Genomic DNA, 20158 nt, shown 5'->3' with positions numbered 1-20158 from the left:
GGCCAGGTTTGACATTAACTAAGAACAAGCATGATAAAATCCCGGTTTGGATTAAAATATTTGACTTGCCTTTGGAAGTATGGAGTGGTGAAAATTTATGTAGAATTGCTAGTAAGATAGGGATTCCTTTGGCTTTTGATTCATTTACGGAGGAAATGTGTTTGGAACATAAAGGAAGGAATGCTTATGCTAGAATTCTTGTTGAAATGGCAGCTGGGAAGGAATGGAGAAAGAAGATTGATATTTCTACATGGGATTTTGTTTCTAATTCTGCTGTGATACAAAGTTTTGATGTTGAATATGCTTGGATTCCTTCTAGATGTAATCATTGTAAGGTTTATGGGCATATGGATAAAGTTTGTGCTGCTGCTATGAATGTTGAGAAAGAGGCTAGAAATGGGGATGTGAGAAATTTAAAAAACAATAAAGGGAAGGAAGTAGTTAATGGGGATGGATTCACAGAAGTCAAATATAAGAAGGTGATAGGTAGCAATAATGGTGAAGGCACTAGCAAGGCTCAGGAGGGTTATAATCAATCGAATAGTCTGAAGAATAATGGGAAGAATGGGAATTGGAGAAGGGGTAATTATTCAAAAGGCAATAATGGGAATAGAGGTGGAAATGGTAAAGGGCAAAATTGGAATTGGAACAATAAAGGAGTAAGTCATTGGAATTTAGAAAAGAACAGAAATTATGAGAAGTTTGCTAATGGGCAGGATTTGATTGGTAGTCAGGGGTTGAAGGAGAATAATATGCAGGAGTATGTAATTAAAAAGGATAATAAGAGAGAGGAGGGCAATCACAGTCTTATTAGTGTGACAAAAACAGGAGAAGGATTTAGTAATAAAAACAGTTTTGAAATTTTGGGAGAGATTGAAGAGGAAGCTTTGGATAAAATGGAAGAGGATGCTAAGATCGAGAAGGTAGTTATTCATCAGAATGAAGATTGTGGTAGTGCTGATATGGGTTCTAATGAAAGTAAGAATAATAAAATGATTTCATCAATTAAGGGAGAGGGGAAGAAAAAAGGAAATGAAAGTAATAAAATAAAGAAAGACAGGATGGTATCGGATAACAATAGCAGCAAGATGGGGAGTTCTCAGGCATTTGAGGAGGTAAATGCCAAAAATTCTATTATTTCCCAATGATGTCTATAGGTGCTTGGAATGTTAGGGGCTTGAATAAATCTGTCAAGCAGAAGGAGGTTATTGATGTTATTAGGAGTAATAATCTTGGTATTTGTGTTGTGGTTGAATCTCATCTCAAAGTCTTAAATCTTAAAAATATTTGTGTTAAGACTTTTGGGCAGTGGGATTGGATTTCTAATAATAAAAGCTGTGAGGCTGGTACTAGAATTATAGTGGGGTGGAATCCTAGACTTTTTGATGTGATAATGCTTTCTCAATCCAAACAGGTTATCTATTGTTATGTTAAAGTTTGTAATTCTGATGTTGGCATGTATTTATCTTTTATATATGCTGCTTCGAATTACATTGAAAGAAGATTGCTTTGGGATAATTTGAAGAAACATAGTTTGGTTGTTAAGAAGGAAGCTTGGGGTTTATTAGGTGATTTTAATGTTGCTATAAAACCATCGGAATATTCTGAAGGCTGTTCTAGAACTCCTAAAGGAGTTGAAGATTTTGTTGATTGTTTAAGTTTTATTGAAGTGGAGGACTTGAAGTCTTATGGATTTCAGTTTACATGGAACAAAACTCCTGTTGGGAATATGGGGCTTTTGAAGAAGCTCGATAGAGTTATGGTCAATTTAAAATTTATTTCGGACCATCCTCTTGCCCATGCTGTTTTTAAGCCATATAGAAATTCGGATCATTGCCCTGCTATTTTAAATTTTCCTGGTGATAAAGAGAAGTGGAAGCCTTCTTTTAGATTTGCTAATTTTATTTCTGAGAAGGAGGAGTTTCTTCCTTTGGTTAAGGAGGTTTGGGATAAGAATATTGATGGTTTTTTTATGTTTAAGTGACTCAAAAGTTGAAGATTCTCAAGAAACATTGCAGGGAGCTGTGTAATAAACATTGGGGTGCTGGGAAAAGAATTCAGAAGTTAAGAATGGAGTTGGAATGTAAACAACAAGAAATTGACAGTAATCCTTTTGATTGCAAGATTAGGGAAGAGCATGCTAATATTCTCTTAGATTTTAATGTTGCTTGTAATGATGAAGAAAAACTTCTTGCTCAGCGTGCTAAAATCAAATGGTTACAGGATGGGAACAATAATTCTAAATTCTTTCATAGGATTGTTAAAAGCAGGGGTAATAGTAATCGTATTCAGATGGTGCTAAATTAAGATGGCCGATGGGTGAGTGGGAAGGCTATGAAAGATAAGTTTGTATCTCATTTTAATAAGTTCTTGGGTTGTAAGGAAGATACTGATCTGTCGGGATTAAGTGATGATTTTTTTCCTAAAAAATTGGATAGGAGGGTGGCTGTTAATATGATTAGAGTGGTTTCTGATGAAGAAATTAAAATGGCGATGTTTGATATAGATGACAATCGTGCCCCTGGCCCTGATGGGTATTCTTCAAAAAATTTAAAAGTACTTGGAGCATTGTTAGACCAGAGGTATGTAAGGCTGTGAGAGAATTCTTTTGGACTGGTAAATTGTTGAAGGGTATCAATGCTACGAGAATAGTTCCGGTACCTAAAGTGGAGGTTCCGAGGAAAGTTTCTGATTTTAGACCTATAGCTTGCTGTAACACTTTTTATAAATGTATCAGTAAGATTATAGTGAACAAGATTAGAAATTGTTTGGGCGATATTGTTAGCAATAATCAGTCAGGTTTTATTCCTGGTAGATCTATATTGGACAATATTCTACTTGCTCAGGAGCTGATGGTGGGGTACAAAAAAAAGAGAGGAGCCCCTAAATGTACGATAAAGATTGATATACAAAAGGCTTATGATACGGTGGATTGGAGTTTTCTTAATAGAATTTTGCAGGGATTTGGGTTCCATCCAGAACTTATTAAAGATTCTCTGAATTTTAAGTTCCATAGTAAGTGTTTGGGCCTCAATATATCCCATTTATGCTTTGCTGATGATCTGTTGGTTTTCTCTTATGGTAATGGGAATTCGGTCAGAATTATAAGGGATGCTCTTGTTGAATTCAAAAAGGTTTCAGGGCTGAAGGTGAGTATGGAAAAAAGTCAGATTTATTTCAGTTGTGTTAAGCCTAATATGAGAAGGATTATTTTGGGTATTCTTCCTTTTGATGTTGGGAGATTTCCGTTTAAATATTTGGGGGTTCCTATGTGTGTTACTAAGTTGTTTGATAGAGATTGTAAAAAGTTGATTGAAAAGATTAAGATGAGAATTTTCAACTGGAAATGTAAAACCTTATCGTTTGCTGGCAGATTGCAACTCATTAACTCGGTCTTAACTTCTATTCATGTTTATTGGGCTTCGATTTTTAAAATTCCAATTGCTACTATTAATGAGATTGAAAAGATGTGCAAAAGTTTTTTATGGGCTAATGGTGAGATACTCAAAGGGAAAGCTAAAGTAAAGTGGCAAGATATTTGCAAACCTAAGGAGTATGGTGGGCTGGGAATCAAGAATTTAAGGAGATGGAATGATGCTTTGCTTGCTAAACATGTTTGGAATGTGATCAATAACAAAAATTCCTTGTGGGTGCAGTGGGTGAGAACCAATTATATACGAAGAAGGAATTTTTGGGATATTTTGCAGAAAAAAAGTATGAGTTGGACATGGAAGAGGTTTTTGGAAATAGGAAAACTGTTAGGCCTCATGTTGTTTCGTGTGTGGGAAATGGAAGGAACACTGCTTTATGGCATGATTGGTGGCATCCAATTGGTATTCTTTGTACTATTATTCCTAGAAGAGATTGGGTTAGTAATGGTCTTAGTGATTCTTCTTTAGTCTGTGATGTTCTTGATTTTGATACTTATTCATGGCCGGTTGAATGGGTTAATAAGTTCCCTGGATTGACTGATGCTCCCATGTTTTGTATTGATTCTAATATGAATGATGTTGTTGGATGGAGGGATAAGAAAGGTATATGCAGAAAATTCTCATGTAAACAGGTGTGGACTGATTTAAATAACTTTGGAGACATTGTTCCTTGGTATGATATTGTTTGGTACAATAATTGCATTCCTCGCAATTCCTTTATTTTGTGGATGGCTGTCCTGAACAGATTAAAAACTCAGGATAGGGTTAGAGGTTGGGAAGTGGCTGGTAAATTGTTGTGTCTATTCTGTGAAATTGTTCCTGATTCGCATAACCATTTATTCTTTAATTGCGATTATACCTCTAGAATTTGGAGGTATTTCTGCATTAAGGTGGGGTTAAATTTGAAGACGGTAGAATGGATTGATCTGATTTTAATGTTAAGCAAAATGCTTAATTTGAAGACTGGTGAGAATTTGATCATCAAATGTCTGATTGCTAGCTGTGTTTCTCATATTTAGAGGGAGAGAAACTCTAGACTTTTTGGCTCTAGAAGAACTTCAGTTGAGGGGGTTATAGCTAGTATTGAGAATGAGATTCATTTGAAGCTGATGGGATTAAGGAAAAGAGCTAAATTGATCAATAATAAGGTTTATTTGATCTAGGGTATTTCGGGAATTGAGAATGTTAAATAATGGAGGTCATTTTCTGGTTTATCATTTTGGTTTGTGGTTGGTTTAGGTTTTGGGTTTGGCAGTGGTGGCAGATTAATAAGGAAGATGTTATTAATGGAATATGGTGGGGGTATTTTGGGAATAAAAACTTGCACAAAGGAATTGACGGAATATGTCACTGGTTGGAGAGTTTTCTCTCAAATCATGTGACTTGTACCCATGGGATTTTCTGTTTGGATATGATCTTAATTGAGATTACCCAAATAGAGAATCCTAGACATGTGATTGATGCCATGTCTAGTATGAAACTTAATCTGACTCAATGGTGTTTTGGTGTTATTTTCTTGTGTTTCATTTTGAGTTTGTGGTGCAGAAAGGTGAAGCAATGGATGGTGGTGGGTAATAGCTATAGAGAGATAGTGGATTCCCTGATGAAGACTTTGAAGAAGGTGGAGGAAAAGGATTGTGACAGGAGATTTGGGAAAAGTTGTTTTGAGGGGTTTTTTTGTTATTTCTATTTTGTGATGTTTATTTGTGTAATCTTTTATTGGTTTTACCTAGTGTTTTGTGTTATGTGGGTTATCGGTTTCAGGGGTTTTTTCTTAAAGGATAGCTTATGGACTGAGGGTTTTTTTAAGGGCCTTACCCCTTGCTTTGGTTTTTTTATTATTTGGGGTTTTGGTTGGTGCAAGGGGGTGAAGTTACCTTTTTTCCCTCTTTTAATAAGTCTTTGGGCTACCTTTAAGGATTTTAGGGTTTTTTGGGTTTGTGAGTGGTTATTTCTTATTATTAGGAAGTGGTTTGGTAGTTGGTTATGGATAGGTTGGTTATATTTGTATTTTGTTTGAGTTTTTGGTGCTTGTATTCTTTTATTCTTTTTAATAAAGTTTGCTGAGCTTTGGCTCTTTCAAAAAAAAAAAGAATAAAGAAATGCTCATCCTGTCACACCCCGAAAACCAAAGGCGGAAACATTTCCGGGGTTGACTCCACATTGAGTATCAAATCCAATGCACATAGTAAAGCAGTAATCACAAAACATTACATTACATAATATTGTTTACATCTGTTTGAAAGTAAAGTTGTACAAGTGTTTTACATATGTAATATAAACAAAAGTAAAGACGAGTCTTCGGGACGCTCCGTCTTCTCCAAAAGGTTGCGGTGTACCTGTCTATCGCTGACCTGAGAATACAAGTAGTTTGAAAATCAGCATAAAGCTGGTGAGTTCATAAGCGGTTTAGTTTTGAAAAGAACGAGTTCCTTTTCTTTCTGGAAAAGTTGTTGATCAAGAAAATCCCATATTTTCTTATGAAAACGGTTTGGTTATCCTTTGTTACAATTTCAAAAACGGTTGGTTACGTCATTCCAGGAAAATCCCATATTTTCCATATAGTTTTAGTTATTCATTTGTTACTTTATCCGTTTATGTGTTGTTGTACTACCCAGGAAAATCCCATATTTTCCTATGTGTTGAGTTGTATATTTGTATCTAGGTTCGTTACTGGTTGTTATGTTATCCCAGGAAAATCCCATATTTTCCTATGTGTGGTGGTTGGTTTCTTAGGTTTGATTTCGAAGTAATAGTAATTCCCATATGTGTAGTATTGGTTAAGTATTCTAAACCCTTAGTTATTCTACTTTAGAATGGCTATTATTTACTAATTTAGTTGCATTTTCGAATATTTGGAATCACACAGAAGCGTACATTACGGTATTTTTGAAGTTCTGCTGAGTTCCAAAAGAGTATATTAGTTGTGTATTTGAAACTCTGTCGACATTCTGAGGCGGATATATTTGAAACTCAGTAGAGGTCCAGAGGCGTATTTTCGTATTCGTAGTCTTAGTGTCAACCAAAGGCGTCATTTCGCATTCGTAGTCGTATTCGCATTCGTAGTCGTATTCATATTCGTATTCGTATTCGTATTCGTATTCGTATTCGTATTCGTATTCATACTAAGTTACATTCGTATTCGTATTCGTACTAGATTACATTCGTATTCGTATTCGTACTAGGTTACATTCGTATCCGTATTCGTACTAGGTTACATTCGTATTCGTATTCGTACTAGGTTACATTCGTATTCGTATTGATCTTAAATATGATTAGTATGATTTCTTATTCAAAGAGAATATAGTTATAACACTTTTAAAAGAAATCTATATTTAACCTGCAATTCGAAACGTCAGATATCACAAATCTTTGGAAATCAAGACATTTAGTAAGTAAAACCATTGAGTTGAAAATCAGTTTAAGTACAAAATACACTTGTACTTTTTGCTTGTTTCCCCCCCCCCCCCCCCGAAAACATTGAAAAACCATTGAAAACACGGAAAAAGGGTAGGGGTATGAACTCACCGGACTCGGAAATGCAACGGTTTCGGACACTAATCGTTGGTTCAGGGCTTGATTACTCGCGATGTCCCTATGTAAAATGAAATAATGTCCATATATATCTAATTAGATTTACAATCACTAATTATATGGAACATTATACTCCAATGAGATTAAACACCTCAAAACGAGTGTTTGGAGTGACCCGGGTGATATCTATGGACGCGTAATGGTACTAGGGACTTGGGATTTGAGTTTACTCCCCAAGAGTAAACATTTTAAGGAGTTTACAACCATGAAACACATACATACATGAGTTCACGGCTGTGAACTCATGTTGGTGTGATTTTGAGTGCTTAATGGCTTGTTTGGACTTGGGAATTGTTGGAATGGACTTCTAAAATGCCTTGGAATAAAATTATGGGACTTATACCATGTTTAAGGGAGTTCATGGTTGTAAACTTGGAGTTTACGGCCGTAAACTCTCCTATGGTCAAGAACAATTATTTTGGGGCACAAGGAACAATCACATGTGATTCTAGTTAATTTTCCAAGCCTTGTTATGAATTTAGGGCACCATTTAACTCACATTTAGGAGTTTACGGCCTAAGAGCATGATATATGGCCATAAACTCTTATTAAGAGGATGTTTGATGTGTTTATAGTCCCCAAACTATTTTTAGATGGCTCTAGGATTTACCACAAGGCTATTGGTTGAGTTTCAAGGCATTTGGACATGTTAAAAGGGGTTTACTCTCCATTTTTGAGGGGTTTGCGGCCTAAGCATGAGCCTTGGCCGTAAACTCCTATTTACTCCTCAAAAATTATGTTCATGATGTTCTAAGGCAAATACCATTATTCTAAAATTCATATCTAAGCCTTGTTTGAGTCTAGGAAGGGTTTAAGGGCTCAAAACCCTTTTAATTTAGTGTTTACGGCCTAGGCACCTTCCTGGCTGTAAACTCATTCAAATCCCTCAAAATCCAAGTCTAAAGTGTTCTAAGTCCAGTTCTAGGGCCGTAAACCCATGATAATGGTCCTAATCCATGGTTTAAACTCGAATTTGAAGGCTAGAGGGGTTGTATAGCAAGTTAGGGAAGTTACCTCAAAGATTTGAAGCCTTAAATTGATGATTTGGACTCTTAAACTTGGATTTAGGAGAGAGGTTAGAGAGAGATGGTTGTGAAATGAAGCAAAAGCTTCAAATGAAAGCTTGAACACGTTTAAATAGGTCCCAAAACTTGGACACGATGGAATTCTACCCGATACCGGCGTTAGACTAGGCTTTTGGTCGCACCCGGCCAATTTGCCGTAACCCGATATGGTTGTTTTTAATCATGTTCCGATCACTAATACGAGGCGTTAAAATGAGTTATAAGGGTATTTGGGCACTCATTAAGTCATAAAATAAAATATTCAATAATGACTTAATAAAATGCCGAAATCGGAAACGAAATTGGAAACGGCGATGGGATGATCGGAACGAGTCGCGAAAAGGGTTACATTTAGGGATATGAATTTCGGGTTGTTACACATCCAAGCCTTACTAAATTGCGAAGACTACTTTTCTTGTGGAACTCAAGAATTAAACAATGCTCATCAAAGCTTTGCTAAATTTCATAAACTTATAATGTGGAACTAAAGAATGAAACAATGCTCATCAAAGCTTTGCTTAAATTGCATAGACTTCTATTGTGAAAGTCAAGCATAAAGAAATGCTCATCAAAGCTTTGCTAAATTGCGAGGACTACTTCTATTGTGGAACTCAAGAATTAAACACTACTCATCAAAGCTTTGCTTAAATTGCATAGACTACTATTGTGGAACTCAAGAATAAAGAAATGCTCATCAAAGTCTTACAAAATTGCGAAGACTACTTCTATTGTAGAACTCAAGAATTAAACAATGCTCATCAAAGCTTTGCTAAATTGCATAGACTTATAATGTGGAACTCAAGAATGAAACAATGCTCATCAAAGCTTTGCTTAAATTGCATAGACTTCTAATGTGGAACTCAAGCATAAAGAAATGCTCATCAAAGCTTTGCTAAATTGCGAGAACTACTTCTATTGTGGAACTCAAGAATTAAAAAATGCTCATCAAAACTTTGCGAAGTTGCATAGATTTCTAATGTGGAACTCAAGAGTGAAACAATGATCATCAAAGCTTTGCTTAAATTGCATACACTTATATTGTGGAGCTCTAGAATTAAACAATGCTCATCAAAGCTTTGCTAAATCGCAAAGACTTCTCTTGAGGAACTCAAGAGTCAAACAATGTTCATCAAAGCTTTGCTTAAATTGCATAGACTTCTATTGTGGAACTCAAGAATAAAAAGGGTGCTCATAAAAGCTTTGCTAAATTACGTCCTTCTAATGTGGAACTCAAGAATGAAACAATTCTCGTCAAATCTTTGCTTAATTTGCATAGAATTCTATTGTGGAACTCAAGCATAAAGAAATGATCATCAAAGCTTTGCTAAATTGCGAATTCTACTTCTATTGTGGAACTCAAGTATTAAATAGTGCTCATCAAAGCTTTGCTAAATTGCATAGACTTCTAATGTGGAACTCAAGTATGAAACAATGCTCATCAAAGCATTGCGTAAATTGAAAAGACTTCTATTCCAGAACTCTTTAATTAAACAATGCTCATCAAAGCTTTGCTAAATTGCGAATACTACTTCTATTAAGGAACTCAAGAATTAAGCAACTCTCATATAAGCTTTGCTAAATTGCATAGACGTCTAATGTGGAACTCAAGAATGAAACAATGCTCATCAAAGCTTTGCTTAAATTGTATAGACTTCTATTTTGGAACTCAAGAATTAAACAATGCTTTTCAAAGCTTTGCTAAATTACGAAGACGACTTTTATTGAGGTACTCAAGAATTAAGCAATGGTTATCAAAGCTTTGCTAAATTCCATAGACTACTAATGTGGAACAAAATAATGAAATAATTCTTCTCAATGCTTTGCTTAAATTGCATAGACTTCTATTGTGTAACTCAAGAATTTAACGATGCTCATGAAAGCTTTGCTAAATTGTGAAGACTACTTCTATTGTGGAACTCAATAAACAATGCTCATCAAAGCTTTGCTAAATTGCATAGACTTCTAATGTGTAACTCAAGAACGAAACAATGCTCATCAAAGCTTTGCATAAATTGGATACACTTCACTTATGGAACTCAAAAATTAAACAATGCTCATCAAAGCTTTGCTAAATTGAAAAGACTACTTCTATTGTGGAACTGAAGTATTAAACAATTTTCGTCAATGCTTTGCTAAATTTCAAAGACTTCTAATGTGGAACCCAAGAATGAAACAATGCCTACCAAAGCTTTGCTAAATTGCATAGACTTATATTGTGGAACTCAAGAATCAAACAATGCTCATCAGAGCTTTGCTTAAATTGCATAGACTTCTATTGTGGAACTCAAGTATTAAACAATGCTCATCAAAGCATTGCTAAATTGCATAGACTTCTAATGTGGAATACAAGAATAAAACAATGCTCATGAAAGCTTTTCTAAATCGCATAGACTTCTATTGTGGAACTCAAGAATCAAACAATGCTCATCAAAGCTTTGCTTAAAGTGCACAGACTTCTATTGTGGAACACAAGAATTAAATGATGCTCATTAAAGCTTAGCTAAATTGTATGGACTTCTAATGTTGAACTCAATAATTAAATAATGCTCGTAAAAGCTTTGCTTAAATTGCATAGACTTCTATCGTGGAACTCAATAATAAAGAAATGCTCATCAAAGCTTTGCTAAATTGCGAAGACTACTTCTATTGTGGAACTCAAGAATTAAACAATGCTCATCAAAGCTTTGCTAAATTTAATAGAATTCTAATGTGGAACTCAAGAATGAAACAATGCTCATCAAAGCTTTTCTTAAATTGCATACACTTCTATTGTGGAACTCAAGAATTAAACAATGCTCATCAAAGCTTTGATAAATTGCAAAGACTACTTCTATTGTGGAACTCAAGAACTAATCAATACTCGTCAATGCTTTGCTAAGTTGCATAGACTTCTAATGTTGAACCCAAGAAAGAAACAATGCTCATGAAAGCTTTGCTAAATTGCATAAACTTCTATTGTGGAACAAAAGAATCAAACAATGCTCATCAAAGCTTCGCTTAAATTGCATAGACTTCTATTATAGTACACAAGAATTAAACGATTCTCATCAAAGCTTTGCTAAATTGCGTAGACTTCTAATGTGGAACTTAAGAATGAAACGATTCTCGTCAAAGCTTTGCTTAAATTGCACACTTCTATTGTGGAACTCAAGAATTAAACAATGCTCATCAATGCTTTGATAAATTGCAAAGACTACTTCTATTGTGGAACTTAAGAACTAATCAATGCTAATCAATGCTTTGCTAAATTGTATAGACTTCTAATGTGGAACCCAATAATAAAACAATGCTCATGCAAGATTGGCTAAATTTCATAGACTTCTATTGTGGAACTCAAGAATCAAACAATGCTGATCAATGCTTTGCTTAAATTGCATAGACTTCTATTATGGAACTCAAGAATGAAACGTTGCTCATCTGTGACAACCTGAAATTTCTATTCTGTACAAACATATCAAGTCAATAGAAGTCAGAACAGTTGCTGTTAATTTTCAGACTTTTTAGAATAAGTTTGAGTATTTTAAGATTTACACTTTAAGAGATATAAGGAGAGAGGATGCACTAGGGTTTATTGTGCAACACTGTTATTCCAAAACTCCAAGAAATTGGAGTTTACTGCCTGAATAAAATATTTACAGCCAAAAACCCTAAATTTGGGAGTATATATATGACAATTAGTCATTATTTACACTTTTTCCAAATCTCAAGATCCAAATCCATTTCTCTCTCAAGTATCATCCAAAAGTTTTTCAAGATCTTCAAACTAGTAAGTGTTCTAGCCTTCTTAAGTGATTATATGCCTTAATCTAGTGTTTTAACACACATCTAACCATGAAATCATTCCAAAAGGTTGATTCTTCAATTTACACCAAGAACACCAAGAACACACACTAGTGTTCTTGGACTTTTAGCTCATTTCAAGCTTCAATATAGTAAGTACTTCTATCCTAGATTCTTATAAAACTTGTTACGTTCCCTTAAATCAAGAAATAGTCCCAAGAACACCAAGAACAAGGTGTTTACGGTCCAAGATGTTCTTGGACTGTAAACCCCAAGTAAAGGTGCCAAAGTGTGCCTTAGTCCTTCACAAGCCTTAGAAACATGTCTAAATCCTTTCCTTGATGAGCTAAGGACTCGAAAACCCCAAAAGACCATAAACCATATGAGTTTACGGTAGTAAACTCAAAGGAAAATGGTTTAGGAACCGTAAACTCCAATTAGGAGTGAAATGGTGCCTTAATTCCTTCCATAGTCACATACTTCAAGTAAAAAATCTTCTAGGGACTTTTAAGGCTTCAAACCATCAAATGGTCAAAAGAGGAGGAGCTTACGACCATAAACTCAAGAGTTTACGACCATAAACTCATTTGTTGATGACCATAAAACCGTAAACTCAATGATGGAGTTTTCCTTGAACCCTAAACCCAATATCTTTGTCCTACAACACTTAGATGCAATCCTTGGGACTTATAACACTTATATAAGGTGTTTAGCATGTCCTAGGGTGTCTTAACTTTGTTTATTAGTTGTATAGAGACTAATTGGATACATATATGTGATATTATATGACAACTAGGATCATTGTGTGTGTTCAAGACTTCACTTGACACCTAGTAATCCTGTTTCTTCAGTTCATCCATACCACTCACTACAGGTGAGTTCATACCCCTTCATCAATGACTTAAATGTTTTCAAATGCTTTTATGGGGGGGGGGGAATACAAGTTGAATACTTATAGTTATTATATCAATCACATGTGATTAATAACTACCAAACCAGTAGTTTTCTTACTGTTCAAACTGTTTTTACAAAATCTTATACTTGTCAAATACTTTTACTTAAACTCTTTTATACTTATTGTCAAATGCATGCCTATATCTGTATAGTTATATAAGTAATGTTTAAAGGGCTTAGGAAGGCTACCTCGCTTTATCTCCTTTTCCTCGTTGAGATGTGGCTGTAGGGCATTGGTTATCTGTCCGAAGGTCGTCTATCTATTAGTCATATATTACGTATACATATATAGACATAAAAGTTCTTTCAACCAGTTCCATACCCTTGGGTAACAAGGGTTTATAAACATGATCATACATTACTAGTAAGCTACCATAGGGGTAGTGTAGGAAGATACTAAAACTATTACTAGAACAATGAAACATACAATGTGTCAGTTCATTCATGAGTTTATACATGCTAGGTAGAGAGAGAACACACATAACAGCTAGCACACGCAGAACGTTACAGTGCATACAGGCTAGACAAAGAAAGAACACACACTACAGCTAGCACATTCATTACATATACATTCATGCAGTTATGCGAACCGTTAAATGGGGCATGACACTACCTGCCATGACCGTTTTTGTATCCAGAATCTCCTTAATTGGGGCGCATATGAGTTTGCGTATAGATCTATACTAGATTGACTATCCTACACCTTGTTGATCGCTACAGTGGGACTTGCAAGTCTACGGGTGCCAAATGTCATTTCTTACGGCGTCTTACATTGTCGTTTTACTAGAGTCGGTAGCAGGATACAGGTCGATCACATGTTACTTTAAATATCAATTGGTTTAAGGTAGTTAGTACAACAGTAGTCACTTATTACAAATACGACAGTACTATGATATTTTCCCATTACATTCACTTCGTGAATATTCACACGATGCATAATAATGTAAAAACTATATTTTTGGTTAATGATAGTCGGACTTGGGAAAATACACACTCTTACAAGAGACACACACAGAGATACTAGATACCTTGGTAGAAGGCTACAATTAGTAGGAAACATAGGGTTTTCTAGTTGAGTTCAAACAGTTTACAAAACATCTTACAAATGCTTTCATACAAACACGGACACTAATATACTTATGATCTCACCAGCTTTAAAGCTGATACTCGCTCTCAAAATAACTTGTATTCTCAGGTCACTTGTAGACAGGTACAGGTGCCAGGCTTTTGAGAAGATGGAGTTCGTTCAAGACTCGTCTTTTATTTTGATATGTATTCTTGGTGTCTATAAAACTTGATAGAACACACTTGTATGAAATTATATTATTAATGCAATGGATGATGTTGTTGCTTGTTTACTACTATTCATTGTTGTGATACTGTACATGACGTCCTCCGCCCCAGAACGTTTCCGCCGTTCATGGTTTTGGGGTGTGACAGATTGGTATCAGAGCATTGTTTATAGTGAATTGAGTATATCAACCCATAAAAGATATACTAACTATAAATACAATGGGATTAAAATACTCTGACCAAGAGTTTATACTTTAAATATTAAAATATTTAATTAAGTATACGTGCATGCATTCATACTAAAATCAGTGTCACTAAGACAGTACAAAAGTATTACGATTGTTGGGCAGCACAAGTAGACTTAGAGACATATAGTCAAAACTGGGAAGATATAGCCTGATCAACTATATTATCCGAGGGTTGTGTGGCATGTGCCTAAGTGTGGTTGTGAGGTTGCAACAAGTCTAAAAACTTTCCCACAATACCACAATGAGAACAATAGAACCTATAGGGGTATTTTGCATTACTATAAGTTACTTATGTGCTAGATTAGAATACCTCTCTTCTCGCGTAGATTTAATGGCTGGATTCCACCTTCCCGGAGACCCGTACTATCCCAACCAAGGCAATGCAGGATGGCTGAAAGAAGAACCAGAAGATGATCACCCAATTCCTATGGATAATCATGAAGCTGAAGGCTTTTCTGATGGTTCTGACTCAGAGCCAGAAGTCAACAACCTACCTCCAGCTGATCAAAACCCAAACCCTCGTCCAGCATTTCAAGGACCCACACCTCTGTGGGCCACAAATTTGAATAGATGGAGCCAGGAACAAGGTCAACCCATTCCCTAAAATGGAGTCAGAAGTTTCTACAACCTCACTGAGGGAGGTTCTGCTGACAGAGTCCTACCAATTATAGTTCGTAGGATTGCTCAGAACACCGAGCAGGGTCGAGCAGCTATCAACCGAGTCATGGAGATTGATGCCAATTCTGGCGTTAACACTTTCCACATTCGCCAGCTAGAGTCTGCTCACGAAAGGGCTCTGGTTCACAATGCAGCTCTTCGGAGGGAACTCGCCAAAACCCGAGTTTAAGTCAGAGAACTTCGAGCTCAGCAAGCAAGAGCTGATAGGTGCATAAGGGACATAGAACGTCTCCTGTCGGGATCAAGAACTCACTCTGGTAGTTCTCGTCGTTGATAGATTCTCATCAACTTCTCTCTTTTGGATATAACCTAGTTATGTAAAACTCTGGTCTAATTCCCTATCTTTGTAAATCATAGGCCTGTTAGGTCTTGGTTAGGTTGTAATTTTGTCAAAATTTTCCCATTTTGGTTGATGTAAGGTCTCCTTCTGCTGGCCGTCTTTCCAGTAATATTGAAAGGTACCTGATCTTATGGGAATTATTATCCAAATGTGATCATCTATTAGTTCTAGATCTGCATTCAATCGTACAGTTAGGCTATGAAGAGTTAGTCCATGAGTCATTTTCATAAATACTTCCATTAAATTCTTATAAATGTTTTCATCTCCATAAACTTTTAGATCAAAGATGCCGCCTAGCAGAAATCCAAGGAGAAACCCTAATAACGAACACCACATCCTCCACCTCCTCAACCACCTACTCCTTAGTTCGACACGACAGCCCTAAATGCTGCTGTAGCTGCAGTTGTGGCTATAGCCATGGCTCAATATCATTCATCTGGTTCCACTGGAGGAGGAACCCCTGTCCTGTCTACTCATGGTGAAATCCCTGTGCGCTTGAAAGAGTGCTCCTACAAGGACTTCACCAACTGCAAGCCATTGTCCTTCAAGGGAACTGGCGGAGTCATTGCCCTCTCGCAATGGTTCGAGAAAACCAAATCGGTTTTCGAAATCTGCTCTTGTCCCGAGGAGGGTAAGGTGAATTTCGCTGGTTGCACCTTTGAAACAAAAGCCCTAACATGGTGGAATAGCCATGTTAAGTCACTATCTCTCATAGTGGCAAATTCTATGGGCTGGGAAATTTTGAAAGACCTCATGATTGAGGAGTACTACCCGAGGGGCGAGATCCAGAAGCTAGAGGAAGAACTGTGGAGCCTAACCATGAAGGGCTCCAACGTAGTCACCAACACTGCTAGATTCTGTGAGCTAGTGGCCCTCTGTCCCAACATGGTTCATACAGAGGGAAAGAAAATCGAGAGGTACATATGGGGGCTGGTGGCACCATACCAAAGAAATGTATTGGCATCACACCCCACTACATTTGATAGTGCCAAACGATTGGCACAGCGGCTCATAGACCATGGGGTTCGTACCCCCGCCGCAACAACTACCCTGGCCATCTCAAAACCCACAAGAACCGCTGATTCCAAGCGGAAGTTTTGGGATGACAAAAAGAAGGCTAAGGCTGCCAAAAAGCAGTAGGTCGTGGCAGTACATGCTGCGATAGCACCTGTCGCTGCTGCTCCGGTAAAGCAGTACGCTGGAAGTTTGCCTAAGTGCAACAAATGCAACTTCCATCATGTCGGTGCCTGCCGGGAGATGCAGTGTCTGAACTGCAATGGGAAGGGGCACACTGCCCGTTCTTGTAAAGCTCCGGTGAAGCCAATCAACCAAGCCCCCGGTGCTGGAGTGGGCCAAACTTGCTACAGATGTGGCGAGGTAGGCCACTTCAAAAGAAACTGACCGAAGGCAGGGTTTCTCGGTAGAGCGGCAAGAGTTCTGGCCATAGGCCATAAGGAAGTGGTTGCCGACCCCACAGTGGTCACTGGTACGTTCCTCCTCGATAACTCTTATGCATTCATTCTATTTGATAGTGGAGCGGATAGGAGTTTCGTGAACCAAAAATTTGCTCATTTACTTAAGCAAAAATCACGAGCACTTAATGAACCGTTCACTGTAGAAATGGCTAATGGTAAGACAGAGAGCACTAGCAGTATATTCATAGGGTGTACCCTAACTTTAGATAGCCATTCATTTTCAATCGATCTAATGCCGGTCTCAATTAAAAGTTTCGACGTCATTATCGGCATGGATTGGTTGAGTCTTCATCGTGCCGATATCATGTGTTACGAAAAGGCTGTTCGCCTTAATCTGCTGTCTGGCGAAACCTTAGTAGTTTATGGCGACAAACCCGACACGAACTTTCGTATCATTTCGAGCATTCAAGCTTAGAAATTCTTGCGAAAGGAATGTCGTATATTCCTTGCTCATGTGCTCGATGTGAGCCAAGAAACGAAAGACATTCAGAACGTTCCAGTAGTACGCGACTTTCCTGACATCTTTCCAGAAGAACTCCCAGGATTACCTCTGCAACGTCAAGTCGAGTTCCGAATCGACTTAGTTCCAGGGGCTACCCCCATAGCCAAATCGCCCTATCGTCTAGCACCTGCAGAGATGCAAGAACTGTCCGGTCAACTTAACGAACTGCTCAGCAAGGGCTTTATAAGACCAAGCTTCTCACCCTGGGGAGCTCCAGTCTTGTTCGTCAAGAAGAAAGGCGGATCGTTTCGTATGTGCATCGACTACAGGGAGCTCAACAAGCTCCAGTCTTGTTCGTCAAGAAGAAAGATGGATTGTTTCGTATGTGCCTCGACTACAGGGAGCTCAACAAACTAACCGTTAAAAATCATTATCCGTTGCCTCGTATCGACGATTTATTTGACCAACTTCAAGGGGAGTACTCCTCAATCATGATATCACCAACTACGAGTGCTAGGGGAGGATGTTCCGAAGACAGCCTTCCGAACTCGTTATGGGCACTACGAATTCGTAGTGATGTCGTTCGGATTAACAAATGCGCCTGCTGTATTCATGGACTTAATGAATAGGGTGTGTCATCCTTACTTGGATTAGTTCGTCAGCGTCTTCATCGATGACATACTTATCTACTCTCGTAGTAAGGAGGAGCATAGTCAACATCTGCGTCAAGTCCTAGAAACATTACGTTCGGAGAAACTCTACGCGAAGTTCTCAAAATGCGAATTTTGGATCCTACGAGTCGAATTCTTAGGGCACGTGGTTAGCAAAGAGGGTATACACGTGGACCCTTCCAAAATCAAGGCCATTGAGAACTGGTCAGCACCGAAGACGCCTACAAAAATTCATCAATTTCTAGGACTCGCTGGCTACTATCTCAGGTTCATTCAGAGCTTCTCCCGCATTGCGAAACCTCTTACAACACTGACCCAGAAGGGCGTGGCCTTTGACTGGGAATAGAAGAAGGAAAGAAAGTTTCAAACGCTCAAACGAGCGTTGTGCACCGCACCAATACTATCCCTCCCCGAAGGAATAGAAGACTTCATTGTCTATTGCGATGCGTCAAATCAAGGACTCAGATGTGTTCTGATGCAGCGAGGTAAGCTCATCGCCTATGCCTCGAGACAGCTGAAGACACATGAGGTCAATTACACGACCTATGATCTTGAGCTGGGAGCAGTTGTGTTTGCTCTGAATATCTGGAGACATTACCTGTACGGTACGAAAAGCACTATCTTTACAGACCACAAAAGCCTACAAAACATATTCGACCAGAATGAGCTCAACATGAGAGAACGACGGTGGGTCGAGCTACTTAGTGATTACGAATGCGAAATTCATTATCATCCGGGTAAAGCCAATGTAGTAGCTAGACACTTTGAAGCCTGAAAATGTGGCGGGTGAATCCCTGAGAGGGATGGATAAGAACTTGGAGGTTAAGGGTGGCAGAGCTTATTATTTCATGGACCGGATCTGGACCCCGAAACTCGGTGGTTTCAGAGACTTGGTCATGAACGAGGCGCATAACACTCGTTATTCCGTGCACCCGGATTCAGATAAGATGTATCTGGATCTTAAAAAGTTATATTGGTGGCCTAACATGAAAGTAGACATTGCTACCTTCGTGAGTAAATGCCTTACTTTGCGCAAATGTCAAGGTCGAATACCAGAAACCCTCCGGTCTATTACAACAGCATGAGATACCGGAATGGAAGTGGGAGTGGATCACTATGGATTTCATAACCAAGTTGCCCAAGACAACAGGTGGACTTGATACCATATGGGTCATCGTCGACAGATTGACCAAGTCTACACACTTCCTACCTATCAAGGAAACAGACAAGATGGAGAAACTTACATTAGGGAGATTGTACGACTGCACAGTGTTCCTTTATCCATTATCTCGGACAGAGATAGTAGATTCACTTCGAGGTTCTGGCAGTCGTTACAAAGTTCCTTAGGAACTAGGCTGGACATGAGTACAGCCTACCATCTACAGACCGACGGGCAAAGTGAGAGAACTATCCAAACCTTGGAAGATATGTTGCGAGCCTCTGTGATCGACTTTGGGAAAGCATGGGAGACTCATTTACCCCTTGTCGAATTTTCCTACAACAACAGTTATCACACGAGCATAAAGGCTACTCCATTCGAGGCCCTCTATGGCCAAAAGTGTAGATCCCCTCTGTGTTGGGCTGAGGTGGGTGATACCCAGTTAGTTAAAGGACGAGTTCCTGACAGCACTCTCACAGGTCCAGAGATCATACTGGAAACGACGGAGAAGATCGTTCAGATCCGTGAACGATTGAAAGCCTCCAGAGACCGACAGAAAAGCTACGCTGGTAAACATAGGAAACCATTGGAATTCCAGGTGGGTGACCGTGTTCTATTGAAGGTCTCACCCTGGAAGGGCTTGATACGCTTCGGAAAGCGTGGAAAGCTAAATCCAAGGTACATCGGGCCTTTCGAGATTCTCGCAAGAATCGGCCCTGTAGCTTACAAACTTAACTTACCGCGCGAACTCAGTAACATACATTCTACCTTCCACGTATCGAACTTGAAAAGTGTCTGTCCGACGAGACTCTTGTTATCCCACTCGACAAGATCGAGCTCAACGAGAGCCTCAACTTCGTGGAAGAACCAGTAGAGATCATGGACCGGGAGGTCAAGCAAACGAAACAAAGCCGTATCTCAATAGTGAAGGTTCGCTGGAACGCCAAGCAAGGACCGGAATTCACTTGGGAGCGAGAGGATCAGATGAAACTGAAATACCCTCGTCTTTTTACTTAGTTATTTGTAACT

Source organism: Lactuca serriola, chromosome 7 (genome assembly GCF_051521515.1).
Source record: "Lactuca serriola cultivar US96UC23 chromosome 7, Lser_US96UC23_V15, whole genome shotgun sequence".
NCBI classification, from domain to species: domain Eukaryota; kingdom Viridiplantae; phylum Streptophyta; class Magnoliopsida; order Asterales; family Asteraceae; genus Lactuca; species Lactuca serriola.
The sequence above is the reverse complement of the archived record's forward strand: the minus strand, read 5'-3'. Positions refer to the sequence as shown.